We start from the raw sequence: 9509 nt of genomic DNA on the forward strand, positions 1-9509 counted from the left end.
TAATATTTGTTAGCCTTGTATGTAATTCTTTCGTTATTTGCTTTCACACTCAACATAGTCGAGTTACATTGCTTTTTGCCGGACAGTGTTGAGTGAAATGCGTGCAAAGTTAAGAAGGACTACCCTATACTGTACACAATTGAGTAAATTCTCTGTAACATGAAAAGGACCAGAATTACGCACAGAGGCAGAACGACTAAACTACTACTGTGGTAGAAAACCCCAGTGTAGGTCGCCCTGGCAACCACTGCCTGTTGTACAAGAACTGAGTGCATATAATGCTTACGAAACTGTCGTACATAAAAAGGATTCTGGGTAATTCATGCAAATACGGGAAATTCGATCTGTTGTACTGAGCACTAGCTTCGGGCTCTTGTTTTCAGCATTTTTTCTGTACTCCGAGAAACACACAGGTCATAAATCATGCACGAATTGTTTGTGAATGTCGTAGGATGGTAACTTGATACACATATTAGTTGAAAATCAATCAGTTTGTTTCATAGAACGTAAAAAATCTTTCAAAATGGGACAATGCTCCTGCAAACTGCCGTCAAGAAAGCGTTAGATTGTGTGTCCCTCAGAATTATTCAAATATGCGACATTTACATGTGGTGTTTACACCCATGATAAGAGCTGCCTTATACCAATAGCAAACACTCATGGCGAGAGATGCATGTTGTTCTAAAATAAATGTATTGCCAAGTAACCCACCTGGCCAGGGAGTAATGTACAATAAATGACAAAAACAACCATTTGAATGCTACAAAAACATGGTTTAATTATTCACCAACACCAAAACACAAGTTCCTGAATTCAAGAGACTTTTTTCCGTTTGTTTAGTCATCAGAACTATGTACTTGACGGACAACAAATGACGGACAACTGCGACTTCGACGATAAGCCCACATCCCAAGCAAGGCGTTACACTTACTGTAGATGTTACCTCATTTACTTGTACCTGCAACTCTCGGTTTTTAAACATCCTACACAGCTTTGAGGATCCCCTGATGCCAAATTGTAGACGTGTTTCACTGTTTACACACGATGAGATTCATCGTACAAAAATATATACAACACTACAGTCTACTACATAGGTAACGGCACGTGATCTTGTCAACGAGTGGTTATGTGATGAGCCAATCGTTCAATCGTATTGGCAACTTGTACAGGCATCACAGTAATTTTCAGGACGGCAACTTACTGACGTTACCAGCATGCAATGACGCTCACGGTATTTGAGATACCCAAGGGCCAAGAGATGTTGTTTATTGGTGAAAACGTGAACATAAAGTCGTAGGAAGTTGCTATTCCTTTTACGCATGTGTGTAGCTGTGTAAAAATCGAGTTGTAGTGTACTGGACTGTATTGTTTATTCTGTTGGACAGTCACTATATCACCATGGATACTAGCAAGGTAGCACATATGCAATATTGTTTACTCGTCTAGATGAACAAATAAGGTCTACATGCCTAGCTTATCAGAGTAGTTTAATCAATGATTCATTTTGAAACATTACAGTTTCAATAATTTACCTATGTAAATATTAGTTATAGTTGAATAAAGTTCAGTAGTAGCTGGCTTGCTTGGTAACAGACTTCTGGTGCGTCTTTCCCTCTTTTATAAACCAATCCCTCACAAACATGTCATTGTCGAAGTTGACATGGGTTCAATCAATGTTATGCACTTTTTGTTATTATATTAGTCTGATAAGCCTTAGCGTGTAACCGATATGTGTGAACAACACAGATAGGGTATGTTTCTATTTTCAATTGGTGTTCAAACGCCAGTGAGTCACCACAAGTTCTCCACCTCCAAAAGATACAGCCAGTCATGTGCAAAATAGGGTGACAGGCACCAAGAGTTCCACTATTAATGAGGTAAACATATAGGGGATTCCCCTTCTCAGTCCCCTCTTTATGAATATTAATGAGTTTTCACACAACATCAAAGTGTGAGGGCAGAAATCCCTTCTGAAGGTAACTATGGCGACTCCTGACTCCTGACTCAACAAACATAATAGTTGAACTACTAATATTAGTATACGTACTAAACTGTCATGAAGGAAAGATACTGTAGTAAATCACTCCGAGATATGGAGATTGAAAAGTACCAAACATTCTTACATATCACAATTTATTGCACATCTGAATTTTCTGCACATAATATTTACACTGCACTAAATTTAAGACTGCAGCAATCAATTCAACGGCCTTCGGAATAAAGACTGACATACACCATAGACCCTCAATATATATGCATACACACAATTAGCACTACATACTACTACATACTGGTTTTGTATTCATCACACTACATACTACTACATACTGGCTTTGTATTCATAGTACTACATACTACTACACACTGGCTTTGTATAGATAACACTACATACTACTACATACTGGCTTTGTATTCATAGCACTACATACTACTACATACTGGCTTTGTATTCATAGCAATACATACGACTACACACTGGCTTTGTATTCATAACACTACATACTACAACATACTGGCTTTGTAGTGATTCATATCACTGCATACTGCTTCATACTGGCTTGGCCTTCATAGCACTACATACTATTACATACTGGCTTTGTATGTATAGCAATACATATAACTACTACACACTGGCTTTGTATTCATAGTACTACATGTACTACATACTGGCTTTGTATTCATATCACTACACACTACTACATACCGGATTTCTATTCATAGCACTACATACTACTACATACTGGCTTTGTATTCATATCACTACATACTACTACATACTGGCTTTGTATTCATAGCACTACACACTACTACATACCGGATTTCTATTCATAGCACTACATACTACTACATACTGGCTTTGTATTCATAGCACTGCATACTACTACATACCGGCTTTGTATTCAAAGCACTACACACTACTACATACTGGCTTTATATTCATAGCACTACATACTACTACATATACTGGCTTTGTATTCATAGCAGTACATACTACTACATACTGGCTTTGTATTCATAGCACTACAATTACTACTACATATACTGGATTTGTATTCATAGCACTACATACTACTACATACTGGCCTTGTATTCATAGCACTACATACTACTACATACTGGCTTTATTTCAATAGCACTTCATACTACTAAATACTTATTTGAAGTTTATTTTGCTGTCTGAAACAATTTTCAATTTCGGTCAATTTATTACGGGGGGGGGGAGCTCTGAGGAATTAAGTGTTTTATCCTACATTGAACTATTGATCTGGCCCCATATTGGAAGGTAAACTACTACTGTGGTAGAAAACCCCAGTGTAGGTCGCCCTGGCAACCACTGCCTGTTGTACAAGAACTGAGTGCATATGATGCTTACGAAACTGTCGTACATAAAAAGGATTCTGGGTAATTCATGCAAATACGGGAAATTCGATCTGCTGTACGGGGCACGAGCTTCGGGCTCTTGTTTTCAGCATTTTTTCTGTACTCCGAGAAACACACAGGTCATAAATCATGCACGAATTGTTTGTGAATGTCGTAGGATGGTAACTTGATACACATATTAGTTGAAAATCAATCAGTTTGTTTCATAGAACGTAAACAAAACTTTCAAAATGATACAAATGTTTCTGCAAACGGCCGTCAAGAAAGCGTTAGATTGTGTGTCCCTCAGAATTATTCAAATATGCGACATTTCCATGTGGTGTTTACTCCCATGATAAGAGCTGCCTTCTCCCACTTATGATATATAGCATACCAATAGCAAACACTCATGGCGAGAAATGCATGTTGTTCTAAAATTAATGTATTATTATTTTTATTACAGTCTACTACATACGTAACGGCACGTGATCTTGTCAACGAGTGGTTATGTGATGAGCCGATCGTTCAATCGTATTGGCAACTTTTACAGGCATCGCAGGAATTTTCAGGACGGCAACTTACTGACGTTACCAGCATGCAAAGACGCTCACGGCTACAGGTGTATTTGAGATATCCAAGGGCCAAGAGATGTTGTTTATTGGTAAACACGTGAACATAAAACCGTAATTCCTGTTACGCATGTGTGTAGCTGTGTAAAAATCGAGTTGTACTGTACTGTTTAGTCTGTTGGACAATCACCATGGATACTAGCAAGGTAGCACATATGCAATATTGTTTACTCGTCTAGAAGAACAAATAAGGTCAACATGCCTAGCTTATCAGAGTAGTTTAATCAATGATTCATTTTGAAACATTACAGTTTCAATAATTTACCTATGTAAATATTAGTTATAGTTGAATAAAGTTCAGTAGTAGCTGGCTTGCTTGGTAACAGACTTCTGGTGCGTCTTTCCCTCTTTTATAAACCAATCCCTGACAAACATGTCATTGTCGAAGTTGACATGGGTTCAATCAATGTTATGCACTTTTTGTTATTAGTCTGATAAGCCTTAGCGTGTAACCGATATGTGTGAACAACACAGATAGGGAATGTTTCTATTTTCAATTGGTGTTCAAACGCCAGTGAGTCACCACAAGTTCTCCACCTCCAAAAGATACAGCCAGTCATGTGCAAAATAGGGTGACAGGCACCAAGTGTTCCACCATTAATGAGGTAAACGTATAGGGGATTCCCCTTCTCAGTCCCGCGTTATGAATATTAATGAGTTTTCACACAACATCAAAGTGTGAGGGCAGAAATCCCTTCTGAAGGTGACTATGGCGACTCCTGACTCCTGACTCAACAAACATAATAGTTGAACTACTAATATTAGTATACATACTAAACTGTCATGAAGGAAAGATAATGTAGTAAATCACTCCGAGATATGGAGATTGAAAAGTACCAAACATTCTTACATATCACAATTTATTGCACATCTGAATTTTCTGCACATAATATTTACACTGCACTAAATTTAGGACTGCAGCAATCAATTCAACGGCCTTCGGAATAAAGACTGACATACACCATAGACCCTCAATATATATGCATACACACAATTAGCACTACATACTACTACATACTGGCTTTGTATTCATAGTACTACATACTACTACATACTGGCTTTGTATTCATATCACTACATACTACTAAACACTGGCTTTGTATTCATAACACTACATACTACTATACATACTGGCTTTGTATTCATAGCAATATATATAACTACACACTGGCTTTGTATTCATAACACTACATATAACTACACACTGGCTTTGTATTCATAACACTACATACTACTACATACTGGCTTTGTAGTGATTCATATCACTGCATACTGCTACATACTGGCTTGGCCTTCATAGCACTACATACTATTACATACTGGCTTTGTATGTATATTAATACATATAACTACACACTGGCTTTGTATTCATAGTACTACATACTACTACATACTGGCTTTGTATTCATAGCACTACATATTACTACATACTGGCTTTGTATTCATAGCACTACACACTACTACATACTGGCTTTGTATTCATAGCACTACACACTACTACATACCGGATTTCTATTCATAGCACTACATACTACTACATACTGGCTTTGTATTCATAGCACTACACACTGCTACATACCGGCTTTGTATTCATAGCACTACATACTACTACATACCGGCTTTGTATTCATAGCACTACATACTACTACATACTGGCTTTGTATTCATATCACTACATACTACTACATACTGGCTTTGTATTCATATCACTACATACTACTACATACTGGCTTTGTATTCATATCACTACATACTACTACATACTGGCTTTGTACTCATAGCACTGCATACTACTACATACCGGCTTTGTATTCATAGCACTACACACTACTACATACTGGCTTTATATTCATAGCACTACACACTACTACATATACTAGCTTTGTATTCATAGCACTAGTGTATACATACTACTACATATACTGGCTTTGTATTCATAGCAGTACATACTACTTCATACTGGCTTTGTATTCATAGCACTACATACTACTACATATACTGGCTTTGTATTCATAGCACTACATACTACTACATACTGGTTTTGTATTCATATCACTACATACTACTACATACTGGCTTTGTATTCATAGCAATACATACTACTACATACTGGCTTTATTTTGCTGTCTGAAACAATTTATTACGGGGGGGGGGGAGCTCTGAGGAATTAAGTGTTTTATCCTACATTGAACTATTGATCTGGCCCCATATTGGAAGGTAAACTACTACTGTGGTAGAAAACCCCAGTGTAGGTCGCCCTGGCAACCACTGCCTGTTGTACAAGAACTGAGTGCCTATAATGCTTACGAAACTGTCGTACATAAAAAGGATTCTGGGTAATTCATGCAAATACGGGAAATTCGATCTGTTGTACGGAGCACTAGCTTCGGGCTCTTGTTTTCAGCATTTTTTCTGTACTCCGAGAAACACACAGGTCATAAATCATGCACGAATTGTTTGTGAATGTCGTAGGATGGTAACTTGATACACATATTAGTTGAAAATCAACCAGTTTGTTTCATAGAACGTAAAAAATCTTTCAAAATCGGACAATGCTCCTGCAAACTGCCGTCAAGAAAGCGTTAGATTGTGTGTCCCTCAGAATTATTCAAATATGCGACATTTACATGTGGTGTTTACACCCATGATAAGAGCTGCCTTATACCAATAGCAAACACTCATGGCGAGAGATGCATGTTGTTCTAAAATTAATGTATTGCCAGGTAACCCACCTGGCCAGGGAGTATTGTACAATAAATGACAAACACAACCACTTGAATGCTACAAAACATGGTTTAATTATTCACCAACACCAAAACACAAGTTTCCGTTTGTTGGGTCATCAGAACTATGTACTTGACGGACACACATGTCAACTGCAACTTCAACGATAATTCCACATCCCGGCAAGCAAGGCGTTACACTTACTGTAGATGTTACCTCATTTACTTGTACCTGCAACTCTCGATTTTTAAACATCCTACATACCTTTGAGGATCCCCTGATGCCAAATTGTAGACGTGTTCACTGTTTACACACGATGAGATTCATTGTACACAAATATATACAACACTACAGTCTACTACATAGGTAACGGCACGTGATCTTGTCAATGAGTGGTTATGTGATGAGCCAATCGTTCAATCGTATTGGCAACTTTTACAGGCATCGCAGGAATTTTCAGGACGGCAACTTACTGATGTTACAAGCTAGTAATTAGTGCGCAATATTTAAAGTTCAATTGACAATTACCGAGACACATTTATATTTTGTAACGGATGTGGCTGCATGTTAACTCGGCAGAAACCCATTTCTGTATTCCTTATAGAATATGATAGAATAGAATAGAATAGAATAGAATAGAATGGAATGGAATGGAATGGAATGGAATGGAATGGAATGGAATGGAATGGAATGGAATAGAATAGAATAGAATAGAATAGAATAGAATAGAATAGAATAGAATAGAATAGAATAGAATAGAATAGAATAGAATAGAATAGAAAAGAATAGAATAGAATATAACTTTATTGTCAATTTACGGAAGTTTTCCTTTCACTTCACCAAAATATAAAATGCATATTAAATGACATATATACACTATAAATAATTACAGTAACGTAAACACAGTAGTAGCGATAGAAATCAATTACAATCTTCTAGAAAAATATCCTAGATCTTTAAGAAATTGTCAGAAGCTTAAATCACAGGTCTGAGTTCAGTGTGGTTATTGCACGTGGTTAAAATGATTTTAAAAAAATCTTACGAGTTAAAGGTACTCTATATCGTCTTCCAGAAGGTATCAAATCAAACTGCGAGTACAAAGGATGTCAGGTATCACTAACAATTCCTTGGACTTTCCTGCGGACGGAGAGTTTGTAGAGGTCATAGAGCTGACTATTTCTTACCAATTATTTTCCTAGCCATATTTATTTTTATTTTTAACACTCAAGTTGCAATACCATACTGAAATGTCAGAACTTAGCATACTTTCTATAAAATTCTTGTATACATTTTCAAGACCATTTTCACTAACGTCAAAACTCCGTAGCCTCCCCAGTAAAAACATACGCTGCATGGCCTTCTTAACAATACAGTTAGTGTTTTCAGTGAAATTTAGTTTATGGTTCAATTGCAAACCTAGATATTTGAAACACTCAACAATTTCTACAGACTGACCGTTCAATACAGCCGGTTCAAATGTGACACTATAATTGTCATTTTCTATTATAAGTTCCTTAGTTTTAGTCACGTTCATCTCCAGTAAACTTGACTTACACCAGTCTTGAAGGATTGCTACATGATCAAAATAAATTTGTTCATTTAGAGATCGTTCTTTCAACAGGAGGCCTACAAGTGCCATATTATCAGAATATTTGAGCAAACTTACAACTAAATCTTCATTTCATCAGTATAAATTGAAAACATCACTGGTGATAGCATGCAGCTCTGAGGTGCACCTGTATTCAAAACTAGTTTATCTAAAGTTGGGGTCTATTACAAAGAAAATAAATCACGAATCCAGGTGATGATGTATCTGTTCACATTTAAATTGAAAAGTCACCGTAATAAAATATAAGTTTGCAATGTATTGAAAACAGAACTGAAATCATTGAACAAGATACGAACATGTGTTTTAGGAAGTTGTAAATGGTTAACTACCGTATTAAGTAGTGTGAGAGTAGCATCTTCCGTTCCCCTTCCAGATTTATATGCAAATTGCAAGGGATCCAAATATTCGATCGGCCACTGAAGATATCAATTGTTTACTAACAAACCTATCCATATAATAGGGAGCTCGTCTTCCAACAGTGAATAAGTTGCAATAATATACAAATATACAATAAAATGAGATGAAATGAAGAAATAGTTAGTCTGAGTTCTTTTTGAGAGATCCAGAATATGCGACTTGACTAGCCAGATGATTGAAACGTGTGTACAAATAATGACGCATGTGCGCATGTGCATTATGGGTTAGTTATAGAATGCCGACATCATTCTTAAAGTTGTAAAATTGTTTTAAATTGCCATTTTTTCAATATTTCAAATACTGTAAAAGATCGTGTAGAACCAACCTTTACCATGTAATCAATTGCCTCGTTCACGGATGCAAGTCAAATTGACCCTTGTAATGACTAACGGCTTTAGACAATAATTCGATTGTAAACAAAATGTTTTTAACCTCTCGCCATTACCGCATAAATTGTCACACGTACCGCGTCATTTAAAAGACGAGATCACGCGAGAATTCGGGACGCGACTTCACTATCATGGCTGCGATGTAGGTAAGTGTCATGAATAAACATGAGAAAGTTTCCCGGGTGAATTTTAGCCAAGTCGGAGGATACTTTGATTTAGTACATCCACATACTTTTGTCACTTGTATTGTTTTTATTTGTGATCACTATATCAAGGGCAAGGTTAGGAAAATTTTCGATGGCTTCGTGATCGTGGTTATGGACATGTTCGAAGTATCTGCCTTCCGTAGCATAGGCAAACGTAGAGCTATGTTTGTTATCC

The sequence above is a fragment of the Glandiceps talaboti genome, chromosome 19, assembly GCF_964340395.1.
Source record: "Glandiceps talaboti chromosome 19, keGlaTala1.1, whole genome shotgun sequence".
NCBI classification, from domain to species: domain Eukaryota; kingdom Metazoa; phylum Hemichordata; class Enteropneusta; family Spengelidae; genus Glandiceps; species Glandiceps talaboti.